We start from the raw sequence: 15,345 nt of genomic DNA on the forward strand, positions 1-15,345 counted from the left end.
AATCAACGCACATCCGGTGCGAATCATCCTTCTTCCTGGCGAAGAGAATCGACGCTCCCCATGGAGAACTGCATGGACGAATGAACTGCTTGCCCAACAGTTCCTGTAACAGTGACGACAGCTCCTGCATCTCTGGTGGTGCCAACCGGTACGACACCTTGGCGATAGGGGCCGCACCTGACACTAGGTCGATCCTAAACTCGACCTACCTCTCCGGAGGCACTCCGGGGTGACTCCTCCGGAAACACATCAGCAAACTCGCTGACCCCTGGAACCTCTAATACTGAACCCTGATCCCTGACCCACGTATCCACCACATACGCTAGATAACCCGCACACCTGTGCTGAATGTACTGCCGAACCCTGGCAGCTAAACAAAACCCTGATCCCAATCTGGTGCCCTCGCCGTAGACAATCAACTCTCCCCCACTTGGGGTTCGAACCACCACCTGCTGACCCTCACAGTCAATCATGGCACCAATGCGACTGAGCCAATCCATATCCACGATCACACACACATCCCCCATGGGAATCGGAATCAAGTCGATCATAAAATCTACCCCGAAGATCTCTAACACGCAACACCGATAGACTGAAGAAGCGGAAACTCCGTGTTCGTTGGCGATAGAGACTCGCAACGGACACTTTAGCTCTCCCACTGGCAACCCGAACTCCCTACTAAATGTCTGAGAAACAAACGACTGACTCGCCCTCGAGTCAAATAATACCAAAGCAGGTAAGGAGTTCACTAAAAACATACCTAATCACAGACACAAACATATAAGCATAAAACAGATATAATCAGTAAGATAAGGGATAGAAACATACCAGCAACCACGTCTGGCGCTGTCCTGGCCTCCTCTGATGTAAGCTGGAAGACGCGTCCCTGAGACCTCGGGGGCGCTGCTCGACCCTGACTCCCGTCAGTAATCCTCAATGTAGCCGGCGCTGGAGCCTGCTCCAGCCTGGCCGCGAGCTGTGGACAGTTGGTCTTCACGTGACCAACCTGATGACAGTGGCAGCAGATCCTCATATCCTGAACCGGGGCTGTCTGGTGACAATCCCTCACAAAATGCCCCTCCTTGCCACATTTGCGGCACCTGCTTCCAGATCTACAAACCCCCGAGTGACTCTTCCCGCACTTGACACAAGTGCGGCCCTGCTGTCTCCCTGACCTGGAATCAGCAGTCTTAGACCGCTTTAATGCCGGTGGTAAGTGTGTCGGGGCCTGCCACTGCTCCCTCAACTGCAACTTAATCTCCAACTCACGCTGCCTAGTGGCCTCCTGTAACTCCAGAAGCGTATCACAACGCTGAGTCGCCACAAACTGTCAATTTTTCGTCTTGAGCATGCTCAGATAACGTGTTATCTAAGCCTACTTTGAGTCGCCACAAATTTTCGATTGTTCGTCTTTGTGAACATACGGGTGATCTTCGTCACCATCTCACCATCCTTTCTCAAATCCAGAAACTCCTGAGTTAGCCGCTCCCGCTCGACCCGTGGAATGTAGCAAGCGCAGAACATATCCTGTAACTGCTCCCAAGTAACTGCGGCTCTCTGATCATCAGAATACGATCCAATCATCAATCTCCACCAGTCCTTTGCCCTAGACCTCAGCAGGTTCAGGGCATATCTGACCTTCTGGTCAGTAGGACATGAACACGTGAACAAACACCCCTCCACATCAGATAGCCACCTCATGGCTTTGATGGGGTCCTGAGTCCCATCAAAAGTAGGGGGTTTCGTGTTGTCGAAGTCCCGATACTGAAAAGCCCAACTGGCTCCTACCCATGCTGTCGTTACAGCCGATGTGGCTGCTGCGGCAGCCGCCTCAGTGAGGCCTGCATAGTGATCATCAAAAAACTCCACCATGGCAGTCTTGATAGACCCAAACATCTCTGGTAACTGAGCCCGGAACATCGTAGCCACCTCATCATGCAGGATCTCCCGGATCCTGGCGTCCATCTCGTCTGGCCCCATCTAGCCGATAGTCTCGGGCACTGTTGGTGCCTCCTCTCCGCCGTCTCCTGATCCTAACCCAGATCTAGTCACATATCGTCGAGTAACCACCATGCTGAAAAATATACCAGGAAGATATCAGATATTCCATATAACAATCCGGGAACCAACCCCCAACAAAACCCTAGGGGTTGTGACTTCCTTGCTACGCGTATGGGTCCTGTGCTTTCAGTAGTACGGGCCCATACTAACTTCCACACCTACCCATATTTGTCTCAAGCATCATCACAACGCCCCAAAACTATACGTAAGCATGGCATGCACTCAGTCCTCACTCCTATAGGAAGGCTAAATATCTCATAACTGGCAAACTCATCCCAAACAGCCCATCCATGAAACTTCCACCAACCCTCCAGCACTCGTGTATGCTAACCATACATAACGCTGGACCCTATAGAATTTCGAATACCTGTCCTACCCTAATCCCTTCATCAAACAAGAACAGGAAATAAGGCCAAACCAAACATTCTCAAGCTATAAGATCTTAATTATGTACGGTCGTGATGCATACACTGGGCAACTACAGTAATGATGTCAATTTCATATATGGAAAATCCCTAGGCTATTAGGCATCATATAATCAGGTTATTCTATCATGCAATTCTTGAAGATCCCTAGCCTATTACTAGCATGTTGTTCTAACATATCACATAAATCAAATAATCCGTAAGGTATTTTGCGGTCTATCTGTGAGCTCTGGTTGATCGTACACTTGCATCCTCCTTTATTATCTTGAAAACATTTTAAGAATATCGTTTTAAAATCTTGTCCTCAGTTTGAGACAGGAGACACACGAGTGTTTCCTCCAATTCATTCAAACCAAGGCTCTGATACCAACTTGTAACATCCAGAAAAATCATGCCAAATTTAAACTTTTTAAAACATTTCCAAACCAATGATTATTACAAAACTTGTTTTCAAAATAGTATAATGTTAGAGTATCCCAGAATCAAAACATAAAATCATGAAATATGAGGAGTTGTACGATCACGCCTTCGCCTTCCGCGATCATCAGAAGTACCTGAAGCAATAATCGATAAATGTAAGCTCAAAGGCTTAGTGAGTTACCCCCAAAATACCAACGCCATACAGATATAACCATATCATATAAACAAATACAACATGCATAATGAGCCATCAGTCTGACTGGACCGCCTCACAAGCCATCAGTCTATCTGGACCGCTCTCCGAGCCTTCGAAACATCTGGACCGCCTCTCAGGGCCTTCAACCTATCCGGACCGCTCGTCGGGCCTTCGGCCTGACTATATGTCCTCCCGGGTCTGCAGTCTATCCGGTCCGCCCTAGGTATCTTGGCCTACAGCATAAAGTAGGACCTGCCTCAACCCAATCCCCCAATCCAACTAAGATGTGCACATAAATATCATACGCTTGCTAGCATGTACATATAATCATACAGATCTAACAGATCACTAACATGGCAACCATCCTATAACCAGGATACAGATCTAACTGATCACTAACATAGCAACCACCCTATAACCAGGATACTGATCTAACAGATCACTAACATAGCATAATCCTATAAACCAGGATACCGACCTACCAGGTCACTAAGCATATCACCATCCTAACTACCAGGATATAAATCTATAAGCATATCATGCAATAAACCTGGATACAAATCCGATAAGGGTCGGCATTGGTGCCTTAGACCCTGTTGATATAGTGAGGAGAACTCACCTCACAAATAGCTCGAAGTGATAAATTCAAACTCCACCAAATGCAGCTCCAATTCCAACACCTACATCCACCGATGATCCACTTCCATAAATTCCCAAATTACCAAAATACCCCCAGAAGTCAAACTGGTCAAGCCTTGGTCATAGTCAAAGTCAACGGTCAAAGCCAACAGTCCATGTTGACCAAACTAGTAGAGTGCAGCTAGGAACTCGTCGATTTCCTTAAGAACTTAGAAAGTCATAAAACCCTAACCGACTCGCCGAGTTTCCAACCAACTCGTCGAGTTCATGCGTGTCCAGAAGTTGGGGAAAACCCTAACTGACTCTTCGAGTCCTCTTACTGACTCGCCGAGTTCATGCAGAATCAAATACGAGAAACCTTCATCCGACTCGCCGAGTTGGCTAAGCGACTCGCCGAGTTCATGCAGTCCATTACTTATACAGATGTTTTTAAGCCACCCCAAAGCTCCATATTGCAGATCCAACCTCCTAGGACATGGTTTCCACGTAAAGTTGCAAACTTTACGTACATGCATGGTCCTAAATGCCAAAACTAGACTAAGGGAAAGGTTAAATCAAAGGGAAAGGTCCAAGCTTGCCAAATCTCATAGCTTTATAGCTATAGGGACCAAGGGGAGTCCATATCTGAAGTTACAACTTCAAAACTTTCCCCAATACTCGAAATGACTCCCAAATGTGTTAAAGATGGCCCTAAACCCAAACATGAAGAGATTTAGCTAAAGATAAGCCAAGGTAACGAATGGTTACCTTCAAAATGATGCCAAGATGAAGTAGAGTCAGATCCACAAGCTCCTTTTTGCTGCAAGCTTCTTATACTTCACACCTTCTTCATACAAAGCACCAAAATCACCCTTTAAGCCTCACAATCACTCAAGAACAAGGTTAATAGCGATTAGGGTTTCTCTTAGCCGTCAAGTGGGGTGGTAAAGGACTGCAGGAAAGGACTTAAGGTCCTTTAAATAGGGTGCAAACCCTAAAAATTAGGGTTTCATCTCCCAGCTCCTACTCATCGAGTCCGGGTCCTCCGACTCGTCGAGTAGATCCAATAATCCACGCGGGCTAACCCACCTCTACACGACGAGTTGGGGGCAACCAACTCGTCGAGTAGGTCCATAAATATGTATATAATGCTTTAAAACTTGTACCTGGGAGTCGGGGTGTTTCACCAAGTGTGTGACTACCTGGAGGCATTTCCAGAGGATCTACCTGGAGTACCTCTAGTCAGACAAGTCGAATTCCAAATCGACTTAATCTCGGGTGCAGCACCCGTGGCAAGATCTCCTTATCGTCTAGCTCCATCAAAAATGCAAGAACTATCTAATCAACTCTGAGAACTTCTTGACAACGGCTTTATCCGACCAAAATTCTCTTCATGGGGAGCTCCAATATTGTTTGTCAAAAAGAAGGATGGATCGTTCAGGATGTGCATCGACTATCGAGAGTTGAACAAACTCACCATCAAAAATCAATATCCACTCCCAAGGATCGATGACCTTTTCAATCAGCTACAAGGACTCAGTACGGTCACTACAAGTTTCTGGTTATGTCATTCGGACTGACCAACACACCAGTCGTATTCATGGACCTTATGAAATGGGTGTGTAAACCTTATTTGGATAAGTTTGTGATCGTTTTCATCGATGACATATCAATATATTCATGAACCAAGGAAGAACATGGCCAACACTTAAAATTAATTCTAGAATTTTTAAGAAAAGAGAAACTATATGCAAAGTTCTCTAAGTATGAGTTTTGGATTAACGAAGTGCATTTCCTCGGTCATGTGGTCAGTAGCAAAGGGATTCACGTTGATCTTGTGAAGGTCGAAGCGGTTAAGGATAGGATAGCACCAATGACGCCAACCGAAGTATGCCAATTCCTAGGCCTTGCGGGCTATTATCATAGATTCATCGAAAATTTCTGCAAAATAGCCAAGCCTCTCACCAATCTAACCCAGAAGGAAAAGAAGTTCGATTAGGGAGACAGACAAGAGTCTGCCTTCCAGAAATTGAAACAAATGTTGTGTAGTGTGTTGATACATAAAAGTGAACCTCTAGCAATCCGGGCCAAACCAGAACCAAAGTTGAGTGCATTTCCAAGATGTGGTCAGTATTCTTCCGAGATGAAAACTTTTCAAAGACATCAATAGTTTTTAATGTAATAGAGTCCGTACAAGCATTAAATGCTCCTTGTCATTTTTATTAATTCAACTCTTCATAAGACAAAATCGAGTAAATCACGTGTGTCAGCTTTTCTGACTTATCAAATTTACATTCTCTATGTAAGCCTTGTATTTTTTCTTATTATCTCTCCTTTCCTATTTAAGGAGATGTTTTTTCATGCATTTTAACCTTGAAGTAGCAATATTCTATTCACATCAAATATTCAATATCTTGCAAGTCAAATCTCTTTCACCAAAATTCTTCTTGTTCTTAAGTTATCTTTACTTTGCATAACCTGATTAGTGTAGCTCAACTCACTGATGTAAACCGAAGAGTTGAATTCTGCAAAAAAACATAGCTACGTCATAATAGAAGACCAGAAAGAACGTCTAATCAAATGAGACCGCATCAAAAACATGAATCCATTAGACATCAACATGATCATCGGAAAACCACAACCTTGTCTTCTTCAAAGGCTGTTCCAGACGTTAGTTGGTTATAGCATCAAAGGTTCGCTCATCTCAACTTCTGATACATGAATGATCTTGTTTCTGGTGAAATGGTCTGAGGTCTGCCACTCCTCAAATTCGAAAATGATCATCTTTGTGTTGTGTGTGTATATGGGAAGCAATCCAAGAAAGGTCGTCTTTTAATTATTGAAAAGTCAATTTTGGAACCATTGGAACTTCTTCATAGTGATCTTTGTGGACCATCCACAGTAGAAAGTTGCATCACAAAAAGTACATTCTTGTGATTGTTGACGACTATACAAGGTTCACTTGGGTCTTCTTCCTTGGGCTAAAATCCGAAACAACCTCTAAACTTATTAACTTCATCAAAGGAATTGAAGTTCTTGTCAACCTTCCTGTTAGAAGAATCCGAAGTGACAATGGCTCAGAATTCACCAAGGTCACCATTGAGAAATTCCTCTCCGACAAAGGCATTGACCATAATTACTCTACTCCCTACACTCCTCAACAAAACGGTATGGTTGTGTAACATCCATAAAATTCATGAAAAATTTAAACTTTTCAAACAAATCCACAAACCATAATTATATACAAAATAGTTTTCAAAACATGTTTACTATCAGAGTTTTCCTAAAATCATAAAACAAAACACAATGAGGTGCATGATCACACCTTTGCCTTCCCACGATCATCTGAGGTACCTGAAACATAACCCAAAACTGTAAGCCCAAAGCTTAGTGAGTTCCCCCAAAGTACCAACACTCAACAAATAGCACATATACAATAACAACATGCAATAGGTCCACAACTAAAAGACTGGATTACCCCTGAGCCCACAACATAAGTCTGGCTTGCCCTCGGGGCCCACAACTTATGTCTGGGTTGCTCCCTGACCAGATCGGTCCTTAGACTGAATACTACCAAAACCTCAGTACGAGTCTGGCATGCCCTACCCGACCCTCAGCTCATATCTGGAATGCTCATGAGCCCTCAGTATAAGTGTGTCATGCCCTACCCGGCCCTCAGCTCATATCTGGATTGCTCCAGGGTTTGTGGGCTACTACACGGAGCAGTACAACCTCAACCCAACCCACATAATATGTCGACATATAAAAGATACAAACATATACAAATAATCATACAAATAGTATCACAGGTAGTCCTATTGATCTACTGGACTAGCATATCAAAACTAGCATGCATATCAATTCCATACTCAACATATCAATGAATATCATGTTATCAAACCAATGGGCTGGCCTTGGTGCCTTCGACCCGTAAATATAGTGAGGAAAACTCACCTCGCAACTGGACAGAACTGATGAGGCCCGACTTCGAATTCTCAGCTCTCTACACGACACCTATATCCACCAAGTGACAAATTCCATCAAAATCCCAAAACACCTAAAATGCCCTCAAAGTCAAACTTGGTCAAACTCAAAGTGAACTGGTCAAACCCACTAAACCAACTGATTCAACACAGCCGAGTTAACTCAACAAGGGTCGACTCATGCTAGTACGCGAGGCGTAACCCAAAGCTACGCTTAGCGTACTAAAAGCCTCGCATTGACCAGCTTACAGGGTGGCTGACCGAGTACGCGGGGCGTACTCCCACCTACGCGAGGTGTAACCTCACAAACTCCAAAACTTCATTAAGTGCTTAATGACTTAAGCACTCAAGCCCATATTTCAGATCTACTGTCCAAATGCAGTCTACAGTCATAAAGTCTCCAACTTTATGACTTCACACATCCAAAAATTCCTTAACACAAGGTCTTAATCCATTAAGACCTTCTACAAGATACATGTGGCAAATCTAGCCTTTGGGACCTTATTTTTATGGCTTTGGATCATTCCTAGGGTCTGGAAGGACAACTCAAAACGAAAATAACCAAGCATGCACAAAATGGGGCCTTTGGGACAAGAAACGCAACATAAAACACCCAAAGATGAGATCTAGCAAACAAGCCATCAAGGTTTGAACTTTATACCTTGAGATGATGGAGGAAAGAGCAAAACTTCCATATCCAAGCCTTGCCTCAAGCTTCTAAGCTTCTTGATGCAACTTCTTCTTCCTTTAACACACCAAAAACACACTCTTGATCTCAAAACACACACTAAGGGGCTAGGGTTTTGCAAAAATGTCTCAAAGGATGTGGAGGATGAAAAGGTGGAGAGAAATGAGCCAAAAGGATGCTTAAATACCAACCAACCCCTAAAATTTAGTGTTTCCTCCTGACATTAGTACGACCAGCGTACATAAGTGTACGTCCAGCGTACTAGGGCACGCCCTTGTACACTCAGTGTATCCTCATGTACGCTTAGTGTACTCCTCCTGCCTGAAATTACAATATTGTCACTAGGGCTTCAAGGCATATTCTCTTGGACTTAGGGACCAAAATGTCATATAATAAAATTATAGGGATGAATTTAGAAATACCTAAACATCGGGATGTTACAATTCTCCCCCAAATGAACTAGACTTCATCCTTGAAGTTTGCTGCGGTGAACAAATCCGGATAATGCTCCCGCATCTCAGCCTCCGGCTCCCAAGTCCACTCGGAGCCCCTCCGGTGATGCCACCGTACCTTTACCAAAGGTACTTCCTTGTGATGCAAAACGTTTACCTTCCTTTCCAGGATAGCCACCGGCCTCTCAAGATAGTTCAGGCGCTCATCAACCTGAATATCATCCAAGGAAATCACCGCATCCTCATCTAATACGCACTTTCACAACTGCGAAACATGGAAACTGTGGTGAATCTGACTGAGCTCCTCGGGAAGATCCAATCTGTAAGCAACCTTGCCAACCCTGGAGATCACTCGAAATGGCCCAATATATCGGGGACCCAATTTCCCCCTCTTCCTGAAGCGTATCACACCTTTCCAAGGTGAGACCTTTAGTAATACCATATCGCCAACCTAAAACTCCGACTCGGATCGGCGTCGGTTGGCATAGCTCTTCTGCAGACTCTGAGCAGTCTGCAGTCTTTGCCAGATCTACTAAATGAGCTATGTGGTCTGTAAAAGCACCTTAGTCTGCCCCATAACCTTGTGACCAACCCCGCCCCAACAAACCGGGGTACGACATCTCCGTCCATACAAAAGCTCGAAAGGCGGAGCAGCAATGCTGGAATGATAAATGTTGTTGTAGTAACAGTCTGCAAGAGGCAGATAAGAGTCCCAGCTCCCAATAAAATCGATGACACAAGCCTGCAACATATCCTAAAGGGTTTGTATCGTACGCTCACTCTGGTTGTTGGTCTGCGAATGATAAGAAGTGCTAAAGTGCAACCTCATACCCAGTTCCTCATGGAACTTCTGCTAGAAACGGGAGGTGAACCGAAAATCACGGCCTGAAGCAATGGAGACCGGAACCACATAACGAGCGACGATCTCACGAACATACACATCGGCCAAATTCTCAGACGAAGAACTCTCCCGAATCGCCAAAAAGTGGGCACTCTTGGTCAATCGATCCACGATGACCCATATAGCATCAAAACCCTTTGCCGTCCTTGGCAACTTTGTGATAAAATCCATCGAAATCTGCTCCCATTTCCACATGGGAACCTCTAGAGGCTGCAGCTTGCCATGCGACCTCTGATGCTCAGCCTTGACCATCATGCAGGTCAATTATCTCTCCACATACTAGGCTATCTCCCTCTTCATACATGGCCACCAATAACTCAATCTCAAATCCCGATACATCTTGGTGGCCCCCGGATGAATAGAAAAACTAGACTTATGAGCCTCCTCCATTACAACCTGCCTAATCCCACCAGAAATAGGAACCCAAACCCGACCACACCGATCAAAAGCCCACGACTATCCATGACAACCTGTCAATCTCACCTCCGGTCCTCTCCTGCTTCCAATTCTCCTTCCGAACTCCCTCAGCCTGAGCCTCCCTAATCAATCCCAAAAGCGGGGAATCAACTTATATCCTCATACACGCCACCCTATCTGAAGACTCAGCCGACTTACAGCTCAAAGCATCCGCCACTACATTCGCTTTACCCGAATGGTAAAGGATCTCGCAGTCATAATCCTTGACTATGTCCAGCCACCTACGTTGCCTCATGTTCTGGTTCGGTTGATCCATAATATGCCTCAGACTCTTGTGATCCATATAGATAGTACAACAGACCCCATAAAGATAGTGCCTCTAAATCTTGAGGGCAAAAACCACTGCCCCTAACTCTAGATCATGAGTGGGATATCGCCTCTCGTGCGGATTCAGCTGTCGCAAAGCATAAACAATCACCCATCCTCTCTGCATGAGGACCACCCCTAAACCAATGATGAATGCATCACATAATACCACAAAATCCTCAATTCCCTCCGGGAGGGTCAATACTGGGGCCTCGCATAACCTCTGCCGAAGGGTCTCAAATGCCGACTGCTGCTCAGGGACCCATCGGAAATCCACCCCCTTCCTCGTCAGACGAGTGAGGGGTACTACAATCTTGGAGAAATCCCGAATGAATCTCTGATAGTACCCTGCCAAACCCAAGAAACTCCTATTATCCGATGGAGATTTCGGACGTTCCCACTGCATCACGACCTCGATCTTGGCCGGATCAACCAATATCCCTTCTTGCTTAACGAGGTGTCCAAGGAACTGAACCACTTGTAACCAAAACTCACACTTCGAGAAATTGGCATAGAGTCGTTCCCGCCTCAAAACCCCTAGGAGCTCTCGAAGATGCTCCTCATGATGCACTCTGGTCTTGGAATACACCAAAATATCATCAATAAACACAATAACGGAACGATCAAGCATCGGTCTGCAAACCCGATTCATCAAATCCATAAACACTACAGGCGCATTGGTGAGCCCAAATGGCATCACCACGAACTCTTAATTCTCATAACGATTCCGGAACGCGGTCTTATCCATGTCCTCCTCTCTCACTCTGACATGATGATACCCAGACCTTAGATCTATCTTGGAGAACCAAGATGCACCCTGCAGTTGATCAAATAGGTTGTCAATCTGCGGGAGGGGATAACAGTTCTTCACAGTTAGCTAGTTCGACTCTCGGTAATCAATGCACATCCAGTGCGAACCATCCTTCTTCTTGACGAACAAAATCGGCGCTCCCCACGGAGAACTGCTCGGTTTGATGAACTGCTTGTCTAGTAGCTCCTGCAGCTGAGATGACAACTCATGCATCTCAGGTGGTGCCAAGCGGTACGACGCCTTGGCAATAGGAGCCGCACCTGGCACAAGGTCGATCCTGAACTCGACCTGCCTCTCGGTAGGCACACCATGTAATTCCTCCGGAAACAAATCTGCGAACTCCCTGACAATCGGGACCTCTTAAACTGAAGTCTGATCTCTAACACACGTATTCACCACATAAGCCAAGTAGCCCGCACACCCATGCTGAATATACTGCTGAGCCCTGGCTGCAGAACACAATCCTGAAGCCACCTTGGTGCCCTCTTCATAGATAACTAGCTTTCCCCCACTTGGGGTTCGAACTACCACGTGCTGGCCCTCACAATCAATCATAGAACCGAACCGGCTTAACCAATCCATACCCACAATCACACAAACATCCCTCGTGGGGATAAGGATCAGATCGATCGAATAAGGCACCTCGAAGATCTCCAGAACATAGCCCTGATACACTAATGATGCAGAAACCCCGTGTTCGTTGGCAATAGAAACTCACAAGGGACAATTTAACTCCCCAATAGGCATATAAAACTCTCTATTGAATGATCGAGATACAAAGGACCGACTCGCACCCGAGTCAAACAACTCTAGAGCAGGCAAAGAGTTCACTAGGAACGTACCTAACAGAGGCACATCTATAAGAATAACATAAAACATAATCAACAGAATAATGGATAGAAACATACTAGTCACATCATCTGGAGGTGCACTAGCCTCCTCGGCAGTGAGCTGGAAAGCGCGACCTCGAGCCCTCGGGGGCTCCGCCCTACCCTGAATCCCATCAGTGATCCTCAAAGTAGCCGACGCTAGAGCCTGCATTGGCCTAGCAGCAAGCAAGGGACAGGTAGCCTTCACATGCCCAACCTGGTCGTAATGATAATAAATCCTGGAGCTGAGTGTTGGGGCCTGCTGGCGGCAATCCCTCACCATATGGCCCTGCCGGCCATAATTGTGGCACTAGAAGACAATCGGCAAGCACCCTCGTGAACCTTACCACACTTCCCACAAGTTCGGCCCTTCCGACCCCCAGATCTAACGCCTTGAACTACTTCGGCGCTGGCTGCGACTACGTTGGGGCCGGTCTCTGCTCCATCGTCTGAAGCTCTATCTCAATCTCACGCCGCCTGGTGGGCTCCTATAAATACAAAAAAGAACCATAGCGCTAGGTGGACACAAACTGTCGGATTTCTGTCTTGATCATGCTCAAGTAATGGGTCATCTAAGCCTGCTCTGAAGTAGCAAACTCAGGAAAAAACATGGCCCTCTCGGTGAACATCTTGGTGATCTCTGTCACCGACACCGTCCCCTGTCTTAAATCTAAATACTCCTAGGCCAACTTCTCACGCTCCACCAACGACACATATCTAGAGCGGAAAATCTTCGAGAACTGCTCCCAAGACACAACAACTCTCTGCTTAGAAGAAAACGAACTAGTAGGATGCCTCCACCAATCCTTCGCTCTGGACCTCAGAAGGTTCAGAGCGCACCTGACCTTCTGGTCAGCTGGGCATAAGCAGGTGAAGCATCCCTTCACATCAGACAGCCACCTCATGTCTATGATTGGGTCCTACAGTCCATTGAAAGTCGGGGGCTTTGTATTGTCGAAGTACCGATACTGAAAAACCCGACACGATCCAACCCCTACAGCTGCAACGGTTGCAGCAGCAGCAGTGTCAGCAACAACTGCATTTTTGTCATCAAAGAACTTCATCATCGTGGTCTTAATAGACCCAAATAACTCTGGTATCTGATCTCTGAAAATAGCCACAACCTCCTCACGGAGAATCTCCCTAATCCTGTCATCCAACGCAGCTGACCCACACTGGCTGCCAACTCCCGATCCCGATCCGGACCCAGTCTCAAATCGCCTCGTCCTCACCATACTGAAAATAAATCACGGGGATATAAGATAATATGCATATCATATCTGGGGAACCAACTCCCAACAGATGCCTAGGGGTTTTGACTTCCCTGTTACGCGTACGGGTCTTGTGCTTCCAGTAGTATTGGCCCATACTACCTTCCACACCTACCCGTATTTGTTTCAGAGGATCATCACAAGAACCCTAACAATACACACTAGTATAATCATACACTCAATCCTCACTCCCTTGAGGACATGCTAATCATCTCGAAAATAGTCGGCTAACCCCACACAACTCATCCATGAAACTTCCACCAACCCTACAGCACTCGTGTATGTTAATTATACATAACATTGGACCCTATAGACAGTCGAATATATGATCCTACCCTAAGCCCTTCATCAAACAAGAACAGGAAATAAGGCCAAACCAAACATTCTCAGGCTATAGAATCTTAGTTATGTATAACCTTGATGCACACACTAAGCAACTACAGTAATGTTGTCAATTCCATATAAGAAGAATCCTAGGCTATCAAGCATCATATAATCAGGCAATTCTAACATGCAAATTGTTGGATTAATGTCTAAGTCCATAACTATATTTGGTATGTACTTGACCCGACCCGGCATGGTCCATTTGGGTTGCACTTCACCGACACAATTTAGATGGATAGTCTTTTGAGAATAGTATATTTATGATTTATATTAATATATTATAAGTTCTAATATATTAATATGGAATCATATTATTTAATTAGTATTGATCAAGAATTAATTTAGAATTAATTAAGTGATCAAAAAGAACTAATTAAATATGGACTTTTATATATATGGAATGGGCCAAGTTCATTTAGGTTGGGCTAAGCTTTCATGGATGGTCCATGGAGCTTTTAACCCATGGATCCTATGTAAATGAAAGGTCATGGGTATTAGGGTTTACATGGATGTAACCCTAATCCTCCATAATATATAAAGGGGTCCTTGGCTCACAAAATTGGCACAAGTGTGTGAAAATAAGAGTGGGCCGATTTTAGTGTGCATATATATTCTCTCAAGTTCTTCCAAGGTGTTTTGGTGATTTGTGATTCCATTTGAGGCTTCCACACTATTGGGGCTAAGCTCTTAAAGCTTGAAGACATCAAGCTACATCAAAAGGTATGTCATCTAACTAGAACTTTATAGTATAGGTGTTTCATAATATGCTAGTTAGGATGAAACCTTGGAATAGTTAATATTTGCATGTATAATAGAGAAAACATAGACCCAAGGTTTATAGGATTGCATGTACACCATAGGAATGTTAGAATGCTCAAAACCCAACAGTGGTATCAGAGCCATGGGTTGTTTTCTGTTATATTGATGCAAATGTTTTATTTTCAAGTTGAAAAAAAAGGAAAAAAAAACATGACGTTTGTCAAATTTTAAGATAATTACTTGTTTTGTGAAAAACGAATTATTTGTAAAATTTGAATCATTTGTTATATGAGTTGAATTAGGTCAAATTTAGTAAAAGATAAAATGATATGATTATTTTATTAGTTTTAAAAGTTTGATCTAAATGTTTTAAGGAGTTACATATTTTGTCATAAAATTTTGGAGCTCAAAAGTTTTTTTTAAAGTTGTGATCTTAAGGGTTTTTGAAACTTCCATAAGTTATGGATATGAAAGTTTTTTTTTAAAAAAAAAATTGATTCAAAGTTTTTATGGAGTTACAAAATTTGGTGTTAATGTTTTAAAGAATTCCATAACTTGTTCTTAAGTTATGGAACATGGAAAGTTTCATCATAAAACACCATTAATTCCATAAGTTATGGAATCCAAAGGTTTTCAAGAATTACAAAACTTGCCCTCAAGTTTTGGAATTTGAGAAAAAAAATTTATGAAAAAAAGAATTGAATTCTAAAACTCTTGGGTTCAT

Source organism: Lactuca virosa, chromosome 6 (genome assembly GCF_052849685.1).
Source record: "Lactuca virosa cultivar CGN04683 chromosome 6, Lactuca_virosa_CGN04683_v6, whole genome shotgun sequence".
Taxonomy (NCBI): domain Eukaryota; kingdom Viridiplantae; phylum Streptophyta; class Magnoliopsida; order Asterales; family Asteraceae; genus Lactuca; species Lactuca virosa.